A 13,012-nucleotide genomic window follows, 5' to 3' on the forward strand; every position below is an offset into this window, starting at 1 on the left:
CGAGCGAGTGCTGAGAAAGCCGTGTGTTTTTACAGTGCAGAAAAATTAGCCTCTATAACGTGTGTTCATGCGTTACACCATTAACTCGATGGAGCGCTTAATATTTTTGCCATTGAAGGTAACGATCAGTTTAATAGCAACTGCACTGCTATAAACGTCACAGTGTTCTCTGACCGCACACTTTTCCCCTGATTTACTGTTCCACTGACAATAAAGTCCATTTTACGAAACAGAGCCAAAGTCTTATCTGCTTACGGTTCTAGCAGAAATACAGATTTATATCATTACCACATGAACCGAATATTTGATCCTTTTCTTCATTTTATACGAGAATAAATCCACGAGCACGGCGACAAAATTCCACAGAACAACCATCACGAAGCGGAGTTACTGTAACAGCGCGACCATCACGAAGCGGAGTTACTGTAACAGCGTGACCGTCACGAAGCGGAGTTACTGTTACAGCGCGACCGTCACGAAGCGGAGTTACTGTTACAGCACGACCGTCACGAAGCGGAGTTACTGTTACAGCGCGACCGTCACGAAGCGGAGTTACTGTTACAGCACGACCGTCACGAAGCGGAGTTACTGTTACAGCGCGACCGTCACGAAGCGGAGTTACTGTTACAGCGCGACCGTCACGAAGCGGAGTTACTGTTACAGCACGTCCGTCACGAAGCGGAGTTACTGTAACAGAACAAGCATCACGAAGCGGAGTTACTGTTACAGCACGTCCGTCACGAAGCGGAGTTACTGTAACAGCACGACCGTCACGAAGCTGAGTTACTGTTACAGCACGTCCGTCACGAAGCGGAGTTACTGTTACAGCACGTCCGTCACGAAGCGGAGTTACTGTAACAGAGCGACCGTCACGAAGCGGAGTTACTGTTACAGCGCGTCCGTCACGAAGCGGAGTTACTGTAACAGCGCGACCGTCACGAAGCGGAGTTACTGTTACAGCACGTCCGTCACGAAGCGGAGTTACTGTAACAGCGCGACCGTCACGAAGCGGAGTTACTGTAACAGCGCGACCGTCACGAAGCGGAGTTACTGTAACAGAGCAACCGTCACGAAGCGGAGTTACTGTAACAGAACAAGCATCACGAAGCGGAGTTACTGTTACAGCACGTCCATCACGAAGCGGAGTTACTGTTACAGCACGTCCGTCACGAAGCGGAGTTACTGTAACAGAGCGACCGTCACGAAGCGGAGTTACTGTTACAGCACGACCGTCACGAAGCGGAGTTACTGTTACAGCGCGTCCGTCACGAAGCGGAGTTACTGTAACAGCGCGACCATCACGAAGCGGAGTTACTGTTACAGCACGTCCGTCACGAAGCGGAGTTACTGTAACAGCGCGACCGTCACGAAGCGGAGTTACTGTAACAGCGCGACCATCACGAAGCGGAGTTACTGTAACAGCGCGACCATCACGAAGCGGAGTTACTGTTACAGCGCGTCCGTCACGAAGCGGAGTTACTGTAACAGAGCGACCGTCACGAAGCGGAGTTACTGTAACAGCACGATCATCACGTGTTTTATTTCTCTTAAACCACAGCAATCTTCCCACAATTACAGTTTAGTAGTAATTAAAGAAGGACACATTGTACTTATTATCCATTTATAGTTACATTTACTGTTGGGAAACTTTGCTGAACTTACGTTGTAGCAGCTATAAACAGTTCTTCCCTCACCAGCTTTTCTTTTTTCTCTCTCGAAGTTAATTTTTTTTTTAAATGCAGCGTAAACTCCTCTGTCCTGAAGATGTTGAAAAACTTTACAGCTTTACCTCTGACTGTTACAAAGCACTGACACAGGAGACTCCTTCCATAAATGTTACATGTACAGAAAATTTCACCAGAGCAACAAGGTTTTTTTTTTATCTCTTTTTCCGGAGCATCTTTTATACAAATTGCTGTTACTATAGAAACGATAATGTATTCGCTGTGCTTTGCAGCTGCACTACTGTCAGACCTGCTGTTATAGAAAATTAATCAACACCAACCACCACACTGGACCTTTCTGTCTGTGAGTGTGTAGCTAATGTTAAAGTGTATAAAATTGATTGGATTTAGCTGTCCGGATCAGTTAGTGCACCTTTTTGATCAGACGTTTAAAAAAACTTTCAGCCCATGAGGACTCGCTCAGCGTGAGCCGAACCTCGCTGCTCGCTTGTGGATTCACGTTAATCGAATCAACTCTAACTGCATTTTCCAATGAGTGACACAAGGTCCAGAGTGACCTCGCATGACCTTCACTTCAGAGCAAAAACACGTTCATGTGTCACATGTTTAAATTATTACGCCTAGAGTTTGGAAACCTAAGCATTTCAGACTAATAAAGAACAATCTTTCTGAGGCATGTCTCAGACTCGAGGGTTATAGTTAGAATTTAGACATAATATTCTCGTTGATACGTAGAGCAATTTCACACACACACACACACACACACACACACACACACACAGGCCGTGTCGCCTGACCTCTGCTCTCTTGATAACGTTTACAACCAGAGGTTAATCTCGCTGGATGTGAGACACAAGAACCGAATTCAACTTTCCACCCAAAAGCGATGGGAAAGCAAACAAACGTATTGTCCCACTGCAAGCCCCGCCCACAACATCGTGTTTACACACCGCGCAGACGTGGACGCAATCTCAAACACGGTCTATAGGTTTCCTCCTTTAGTTTCCTCATGAATGTAATTAATGTGTGAGGCTTTGTGTAAATTTCTGAAGACACAGTGGGAATTCCTGTCATCTATCTAGCACTAAACTTCACTGTGTAGCCGAATGTTATTTATAGAGGCCGCCATCTTGGACATTCAGAGTGTGCCATGTCGTGTCATCCGTGTTATACGGTACAGTTCCTCCCCGTGATAAGAATTTGTCATTCTGCGATACTGACGATGTAGTTGATGACGTTTTTACGTGCCGCAACGTGGGCATCTCACACGTACAGCGAGACGCAGCACGGCGGAAGGTGGCATTCCATCCCTAGACGAGGAAGAAGAATTAATCCCCCAAAAAAGGAGCTTCCTCCGTAATGTGGAAGAGGTTCAGATCCAGAAGATCAGACGTTAATCAGACAGCTCTCAAGACTGCATGCTCATGTGACTTATGGTCAAAAAGATGAAGTTAAATGATACTATTTTCATATCGTTATTTATATCATTACTAAATAATAAAAAACAGATTAAAACATTGTTGATCTGGTGAAGTTTTCTGTTGAATGTATTACGTATGGAAGGAGTCTCCAGTGTCAGCGCTTTGTAACAGTCAGAGGTAAAGCTGTAGCTTTAAGTTTTCCGACATCTTCAGGACAGAGGAGTTTACGCTTCTTTGCGGTTTCTCGGTAACATACGTAACAAGCTGTGTTTATTTTTTTGTCTTATTAACTTGAAGAGAGAGAATAAAGAGGCTGGTGAGGGAACGAGTGTTTATAGCTGCTATAACGTAAGTGACAACAGGAACTAACTTGCTTTTGTAACTATAAATGGCTAAAAAGTATGACATTCTTTAATAAATAAAAAATTGTAATTGTTGGTAATTTGCTGTGGTATAAGAGGAATAAAACACATGTTGTGTGCTGTTCTAGGAAATTTATTTAGTTGTTTATTTCACGCTGTGACTGTGGAGCTGAACCATGTTGGTTGTAAATATATAAAGATTTGGGCCTGTGTTTATAAAATCGTATCGTATCGTATCGTATCGTATCCATGTCGTATATTATGGTATCATTACAGATGTAAAGATGATCCACTCCTCAGTTCTGTTTTAAAATGATATCTGCTCCTGCGAAGGCCCTGTTTTGAACGTGAACTTGGACAGAGGCGAGAAAATAACACCCACACGCGTCCGCGCGAAGAAAGCGAGAAACATCCAGTGACGGTGAACTGCGAACGGCCGAAACCTGTTTACCGGGTCACGAGGGGCTGAAGATGAACTCGAAGCACGATGAAGCGTCTGCTCTGCCGTTTTAACACACAGGCTCTCAATTCCTGCCCGCTTTGAACCACCAGCCGAACACACACACACATACACACACGCACACACACACACACGCACACAAACACACAACTTGGGCCAGTTCACAGGGGGCAAAGCAAGCCAGCACGCCTTACAGAGCCGAAATGACTCACGGAAAGAAAACACACGTCGTCCAAGTGTGCTGGAAAATTTCTGCCTCGATTCAGTAAATCAGTTCAGTAATTGTTGCTCATTTTGTAATGGCGGTCTGTGTGTGTGTGTGTGTGTGTGTGTTTTAATGCAGTTATGTTTTCTTAAACGAATCACCTTCATGGTTTATATTTTGCGATGATCTTTTCTCTTTTTATCTGAAGCATCATCAGACCCACAGACGCTTGATTTACTCTGCCACGTATCTCAAAGCCACACACACTGTTTACTCAGAGCTCCATGGAGGTTTAAAGTGAACACACACTCGCTCTCGTCGCTCCATGTGGTTTTCCTCCTGCCTCACAAATAAGAAACGTGTTTCAGCTCAGTAATGAAAATGCATCTCTTTTATTTTAGGGATTAAATTTCATCAGTGTCCAAAAATTCTCCTGATTCATCATTTAGCAAGTTTGAGTTTCCAGCAAACTTTCATTAAAGCTTCAAAACTATTTTAAGATTTAAATATCATGGTAAACGGCCATTAAGGGCCTTTTTTCCCAAAAATATACCTGTACTTAACTGATTTTGTCTAATGTTAGCTAAGTGAAACACACACTGAAAAATTTTAGTTCACATTAATGACCTCAAAATATTCTCCATTTACTGTAACAGGAAGTGAGGAAGCTGCGTCAGGTTTTTTTTTAAATGTAAGACAGTGGAAGGGGGCGGGGCTTCCAGGGGTCAGTTAATATCAGAGAGTTCAAAACACCAACTGTCAATCATTCCAGATTCATATGCTGATTGGCTGATCTGCCATTCAGGAAAAAAAAATAGATTTAGTGTATTTTTGAGTGATAACTCATAGCAGGGAGCTCTGACGTAAAAATGCAGAGCTCCTACATAAAACGTGTGAAAGTTTGTAGGACTTGTGAAGATCCAAATGTTTCTGACATCTCTGAATTTTTTTTAAATTCACAAGGACTCAATTATGTGTTTTGTTAATTGAATAACGCAAAACTGAGCTCATATTAGGATTTTTGAGATGCTGGAAACAATATGTTACTTTTTCTTTAGACACACAATCCACACTCATCTTCAGGAGACAGTAATGTGAGGTCAGGGTTGAAGCAGGAGATCTGTAGCTAGGAGATGACAACGTTATACACTACACCACCATGCTGCTATAATGCAGCTCTATTTTTCAATATTGTGAAATTCTTAAATCCTTAAATCCATATCACCTGCTAGTGATGAAGCAAGACTCGAACCTGGAACATCACACCACAGAGGGGAAAGTTTACACTCGAGGCTTATGGTTCATCTGTGCACAGTTCTACACACACAGACTTCTCAAACCTGAGCTTTACCTGTGTGTGTCTGATGTGTGTGAGGGTCAGAGTTGTGTGTGAGGGTCAGGTGTGATGTAAAGTTAAATGTAAAAGATAAATTCCTAAAAAAAAAGCTGTGCTGTCTGGTGGCACCGGTGGTTCAGTGAGCAGGTGAGCAGGTTAAGATGGTGTCATGTTGTAAGGAGCAGGGTTCAAGGCTGAGCTCAGGTGGAGCGTCAATGTCAACAGGTGAAGCTTTTACATTATAATTCATTATGTTTGTAGGTAAGGTGCTGTAAAGTAAAAGATGTGGGCAGGTGAACAGCACTCACCTTGTGAGGCTCAGGGTCTGAGCCTTGGGTTGAACGGTCATAATTAAAAGTTAAGCTTTTACATTGTTCTGTCTTGTGTTTGTATGTGAGGTGAGGTAGAAGATAAAAAAAGAAAAAAGCATGCTTTCTGTAAGCAGTAGTGGCTCAGTGTGTAGGTGAGTAGGTGTGTGTTGGTGTCTCTGTGTGAGGTTTATGGTTCAAAACTCAGTTCAGGTGTTTCTATGCTGACCAGAAGGTAACTCTTTAATGTTGAGTCATTCATTGTGTGTGTGTGTGTGTAAAGTAAAAGATAAACCTTTAAAAAAAAATAATAATAAAATAAATAAAAAAAAGCAGTGTTGTCTGGCGGTCCCAGTGGCTCAGTGTGTAGGTGGCGTAGCCCTCATGCCATGAGGTTCTTGGTTCGTGTCTCAGTGCAGGAGGAGCCTTAAGGAACGTAAGGTTTTGTACATGATGTGGTGTAAAGTAAAAGATAAATGTCTAAAAAAAGCTGTCCTGTCTGAAGGTACCGGTGGCTCAGATGTCTAAGGGTGAGTCCCTCTGCGGTGTTCGCTGCACAGGATCGAGACCGCCTGCAGGCGAGCTGAAGGTGCTGGAACTGGGTGGGGCACTAAATCTGGCAAAGTGAGAGAAAGAGAGTGAAAGCCAGTATGTCCCACCTGGGGCTCCTGGAGAGGTGGAAGGAGGGGTTATGCTGCTCTGGGCCATTTCTTGTCAATATTTTATTTATGTTTATATATATATATATATATATTTTTTTTTTTTTGCTATTACTTGCAATATATATTACGTTCTCTTTCTATCTATATATGTTCCCTTTTTTTATTTAACACACTGTTATGTTTTTCTCTACAATGTTACACTATAGTAGTTTACTTAATTTCATTTAGCTTTAAACATATACTACACATTAAGAAAACAAACATTTTAGCCTGATTATCACATTAAACCCTGTGCTTTAATTCCTGCAGTCTCAAGGCCTTGCTTTCTGTCCCACCTGAGACTTGAACCCTGAGGTCCAGCACCACACACCCTCACCTACACACACCTCCTGAACCACTGGCACTGACAGGGAGTGAGCTTTTTCTTTTTTTTTTCCTTTAGCGTGTTTATCTTATTATCTGTCCTGATGTTTAGGGAAAAACAGAACAAAGCCAGACTTGAACCAGTGACGTCAGGGACAAGAGGCAGGAGCAGTGCCAAAGAGCCACCGAGCTTCAGAAAGCAAGGACTGTTTTAATAGAGTTTATCCTGAATATATAGCCTGCAGCTTGACCCTATACAACTTCCTTATATCTGAGCCATCTGAACACTGCTCTGAGGTGTGTGTGTGTGTGTGTGTGTGTTTGTTTGTGAAGATGATCATGGGTCAAGCCTCTGTGCAGGGCCTTCAATGGGTAAAAGGTAAGATTCTTTCTGTATAAACACTCATTAGTGTGTGTAGATGATGTAAAGTGGAGGATTAACACCTCTGAAGGCACCAGTGACTCACAGAACAGTGAAACGCAGGATTGTGACACCTGAAGGTGAGCTCATGCTGATTTTTTTTTTGTTTTTTTCTGACTTTTGCTGCTAATAGCAACTAATAACTTCCAGACATCACTTCACCATTAGAGCTCAGACATCACCTTTCCATATCCTGATATAAAACGCTAGACCATGATCTGAACTGTGAAATCTTTTCCTCTCTGTGTTCCTCTCTCTGCTCCTGAGTTCTGGATTGTGATTGGTCGTCAGGTGTTGATTAGTTGCCTATAACAGCAGCTCTGGCAGTAGTGCAGCTGCAAATCACAGGTTTATTTCTAATTAATGAGCTCGTTATCATTTCTATAGCAGCAGCTCGTTCACAGGGGCGTGTACACAGGAGCGGACACTCCACTAAATAATAATAAAAAAACAGATTAAAACACTATTGATCTGGTGAAGTTTTCTGTTAAATGGATCATTTGTGGAAGGAGTCTCCAGTGTCAGTGCTCTGTAACAGTCAGAGGTAGAGCTGTAGCTTTCTTCAGGACAGAGGAGTTTATAAATATATTGCTGTGATATACGCAGAATAAAACACTTAGATATTTCTTCCTAAACACATAAACACTGTCAACTTTTGACCCTGAAGATTCCAAAGGATCACAGAAGGATTACATTTCCATCGAATGTCCTGTTTTATTGAAAACGAAGGGTTTTTTTTGTCATTTATTAAGGAAGCCGCAGGCTTTGACATGAGAACAGCGGGTGCTCTTCTACAGTGGACCGTTTATGATTAAAGCCACTTTCATGTCGGTTAAACATACACACACACACACACACACACACACACACAGAGCTCAAGTGAGTTTTATTTGCTTTTCATCTCAATGTTAGACTCGTTCGTCATCATCGTAGTCAGTGTTTTGGACTCACGTTACAACAAATACACAGAATATTGAGTCCAGTTATTACCTTAAATACTGTTACTCTAAGCAGTGGTTATGCAGGACGTGTTTAACAATAAGAAGAAGAAGAAAAGGAAAATATGAAAACAGTATAAATCTATAAATATGTCTAATACAGAAAGCAAACAATGTGGACCATCATTCTCCATTTCAGATGTTGTTCAGGCAGCTTTGTGTCTTCAAAGGTCTCTGTTATTGCAGTACAAACAGAGCAGGAATGAGTGTGTGACATCAAAAGCCCAGCAGTGTGTGTGTGTGTGTGTGTGTGTGATGGAGAGGCTTCTGCTGACTGATTGTTTGAACTGAGAGGAAATACATCATTACAGCTGCAGTAAATACGCTCCTTCTCCGTTTACTTGAGCTGCGACGCCGCCGCCTTTCTTTTGAAATTGCTCGAATTTTATCGAGGCATTTAATCAAATAAACAGGCCACAAAGAGACGCCTCGTAAATAGATTGTCTAACTTTCAAACGCCTAAACATAAACGTTTATTATTTTCAGAGGAAATTCTGCACGATGTTTTTTTTTTTTTTTTAAAGCATGAAGTGAAAATGGTCAATCTGATTGCTTTGTTTGCATTACGCATTATTCTGATCTCTCATTAGTCTATCGTTTGTTATTAAGAATAAAAAGTTGGCTGGAGTTGTGAGTCTGGTGTATGTGTGTGTGTGTGTGTGTGTGTGTGTGTGTGTGTGTGTGTGTGTGTGTGTGTGTGTGTGTGTGCGCTCAGTTGTGAAAACACACCCGAGGAGCATCCGTCTCAGCAGGAGAGGCCAGTTCTGAGGCCACTGAGCTGCTGGTCTTCTGAGGGTGCCATTTGTTTCGGAGCACTTCTCCATCTCTCAGGCCTCGGGTTCCTTTCATGTAGCAGATGGGAGGCGCTTGTCTAAACATTTCCTGTCGACTTCAATGGCTTCGGGGACACAGGTGACTCGACCCAGGGTACGGAGAACACGGTCCTGTCCGGCGTCGGTCACTCTGAGGTCACGCCGCTGTAGCGACATTAACACACTGCATACACTCGGCCAATCAGAATATTAAAAATAACTTCAGCGGTTTTTGTGCGTGTGTGTGTGATTGTAAATGTGCTGCTCATCTGTTTTGTCTGCATTTACATCTTCTGTTTTTAGTAACCATCTTTCATCCACCATCTGCGCTAGAGATTGTGGATACACTCTTAGAAAAATAATTTCCTACATGGGTTTGAAATGTCACTTCCTCTGATGGCAAACACTCTGGTTCTACATAAATCAGATGGACAAACACAAGAACCTGTTATGCGTTCTAGATTTACTAAAAGTGTATTCAGTTCACTCCAGTTTTATTTGTATAGCGCTTTTAACAATGGACATTGTCACAAAACAGCTTTACAGAAATAAATAAACTCAGGATATAAATTTTAAATGTATAAATTTACCCCTAATGAGCGAGTCAGAGGTGACGGTGGTGAGAGGAACCTTGAGAGGAACCCGTCCTCATCTGGGTGACACCCGATAGTGCGATTATAAATCATTCCCTTCTATAACTGTGTACTACATGGACAAACAGTGCCGTTGTGTAACCAGGAAATTCATCAGTTTTCACATGAAGTCTGTGTTGTTGAAGTGATCAACTGTAACTGTGTAAACAGAAAAGTGTAGACCGTCGATTGTAAATTGAATCCGTCCAGGTTTCTTGGTGATTTGAGATGCTTTTACATAACGGTTCTAAGTGTCCCTACGATGTTCCTGCGATATTTAGTGACAGCAGTGTTGTAGTATTTCTACCTACCTGTTTATTCTTAATGCAGCTAGAACTGTATAACACCACGGTTGTAGAAATTTAACAGAAACATTTCCTTTATTCGTTTTTGTCTCATTTCAGTTCTGTCACAGTTTGAAAAACGTCTCAGAAGGTCTCCTGGTCATGTCTCATTTTCTCTCTGGAGAAATTCTCTCTCTCTCACACACACACACACACACACACACACACACCCAGCACTCCCTGGTTCCACAATGCAGCGTTTCTCCGGTGCCGTGTTTGATCTTGCCACTTGCGAATGATAAAATAGGTGGGAGAAACAAGGAAGTGTAAGATGTGAAACAATGGAGTCTTGTTCCTGAGTCAGCATGAAACATGGGTGAAAAATTAAACTGCAGTCCAGCAAGAGGGCCAAATTCTGTACAGTCTTCTCTCTGTGTGTGTGTGTGTGTGTGTGTGTGTGTGTGTGTGTATATCCATGTTCTTGAACATTTTTGATTGCTTCCTGAATAACAAGATCAAAGTAGTGGTCATCTGGTGAGGGGACGTCTGAGAGGGTGGATACAGATGATACACATTCCTTATCGTCGTCCTGGGACGCGTCCTTCTGTGTGAGATGAAGCGTTTTCCAGAGCAAACATGTAGAAATCAAAATGGCTTCCAGACTGAACCTGTTGTTAATTTAATTAGCCACAATCGGAACTGGATATTGAAGTATCTTTTCCTCTGAGAAGGTCATCAGGTGTGTGAGAGATGCAGAGTAAGAAGATCTCGAGGTCTTGGTGAAGACGTTAGAATCGCAGCGTTAAATCGCACCTGAGACGTCAGGAATGCACAGCACTCTGTGGGAGGTAAAGGCTCGGGCCGCGCGGGGAACACGCTAATGCCGTGTAGATTTAAGGGGCACAAAGTGGCCACAGGACGGAACAATAGATAAATTGTGCCACCACATCTGTTTTTGATCGATACGCCTGGGTCAGGATTAGAGAAAAGAAATCAGAACTCGGTTATGAAGAGCTGAAAGCCAATCCGCATGGAGGAGGGGGTTAAAGCCGACAGGGTCGTAACTCAATCACTCCAAATCACTCCGAATCACTCCGACTCACAAGGTAAATCCCGCTCAGAGCCGAGCCTCGTCCAAACCCGACACTGCTTCTCAAAAGGAACCCAATTAATCAGCGGCACACGTTCCTAATACGCTTGAAGTGAAGAGGCCCAAAAATACGCAATTATTCTAGGAATTCTACCGTAATCTTCCAGGGGTTACGCACCTTTCTGTTCAAATACGCAGCACAAAGAAAGAGAAAAATAAAGAATGGTGGGAAGAGAGAGAAAGAAAAAGGTTGGGAGAGAGAGGGAGAGAGAGACAGAGAGAGGGAGAGAGAGGGAGAGAGGGTGAGGGGAGAGAGAGAGAGAGAGAGAAAGAGAGAATGAAACAATGTAAGAAAACCATGCTAATTCCAAAGGAGACTGTTTCAAAGGAAGAAAGAAAGAAAAAAAAAAGAAAGAAAGGAAGGCAGAGAAAGAGAGAGTGAGACAACAAAAAGATAACCATGATAAGTCAAAGGAGACTGCCTTAAAAGAAAGAAAGAAAAAGAGAGAGAGAAAGAAAGAAAATTTTAAAAAAAAGAAAGAAAGAAAGAAAGAAAGAAAGAGAGAAAGAAAGAAAGAAGGGAATGGAGAAATAAAGTAAGAAAGAAAGCCATACTAAATCAAAGGAGACTGCTTTAAAAGAAAGATAGAAAGAAAGAAAGAGAGAAAGAAAGAAAAAAAGGGGGGGGGCAAAGAAAGAAAGAAAGCCTTGCTAAGCCAAAAGAGACGGCTTTAAAAGAAAGACAAAAAGAAAGAAAGAGAAAAAGAAAAAGAAAGAGAGAGAGAAAAAGAAAGTGAGAATGAAAGAAAGTGATTTGGTGTGTGTTACAGATCGGATCTTGGCGATGAGGTCGTTTTACTCGCCGTGAACATGAAAGTGCTCGGCTCTGTGTGTGTGTGTGTGTGTGTGTGTGTGTGTGTGTGTGTGTGTGTGTGTGTGTGTGTGTGCACAGACGGGAAAAAATGGAACGAAATCCAGTTTAAAAGCTTCGACTCTGTCTCGTGTGCTGTGTGTGGACACGATTACACTCGAGCTCAGCTCTTACAGAGACCCGTTCCAGGGTTCGAGTCGAGTCATTCTTTACCAGTCCTGCAGATTAACAAAAGATGTAGGTGACCTTTGACCTATGATTTCATGAACTTTGGTTTTGTGAGTCAGTAGAGAACAAGGAAGGAACAAGAAAGCGGGACTGTCGTCTCACTGGTCGGTAAAGAAAACCCATTTTTACATTGCTCTAAAAGAAAAATAAAAAGCAGTCTGGTCCACAGAAATGCGCTCTGGTTTTATTTGTTAGCAAAGATGTCACCCTGTGGTTCCAAATTAAAAAAAAAAATAAAAATTACAGCCTTTAAGGCTTGTTCAGTTGTTCCTCTGAGAGAAGCCAAACTAATAAAGGAGATGTTTCTGTTTGTTTCTACAACAAAAAATAAGCATCAGAAAAACATTATAGGAACGTTATAAGAACGTTATAGGAACATTATAATGTTCTACAGTGTTGAGAACCCCTAATTTCCAACACTAAGAGTTCTCCGTCTGGAGGAATCCAAAAACAGCATGTTCAACAAATGGTTCCAAATTTAGGAAGTTAAGAAGAACCCTTGAAGAACTGGGCAAGTGTGTGATACAAACTCCAAACTATTCCTCATTATTTTCTTCTTAACAACTAGAACCTGTCAGGAGTTTAACTTTTAGCTTCTTGGTACTTGGTACATTTAGAGAGAAAAAAAAAAAAAGTTTTCATTGGATAATTACGGATTCATATCGTTTTAGAAGGTTTCTATTCGAACAGAGTTTAGCTAAATGTTCAAAATCTGACAGCTTCCAGGTCTCGGACATTTTGCTAAACTGCTAAGGAGGCTAAGAACCTTTAAGTATGCAATTAATCCACAATGAACAATTTTTTTTTCCCTAAGTGTGTGTGTGTGTGTGTGTGTGTGTGTGTGTTGGAGTTTGTAATGCACGCTTACCCAGTT

The sequence above is a fragment of the Pangasianodon hypophthalmus genome, chromosome 17 (assembly GCF_027358585.1).
Source record: "Pangasianodon hypophthalmus isolate fPanHyp1 chromosome 17, fPanHyp1.pri, whole genome shotgun sequence".
NCBI lineage: Eukaryota > Metazoa > Chordata > Actinopteri > Siluriformes > Pangasiidae > Pangasianodon > Pangasianodon hypophthalmus.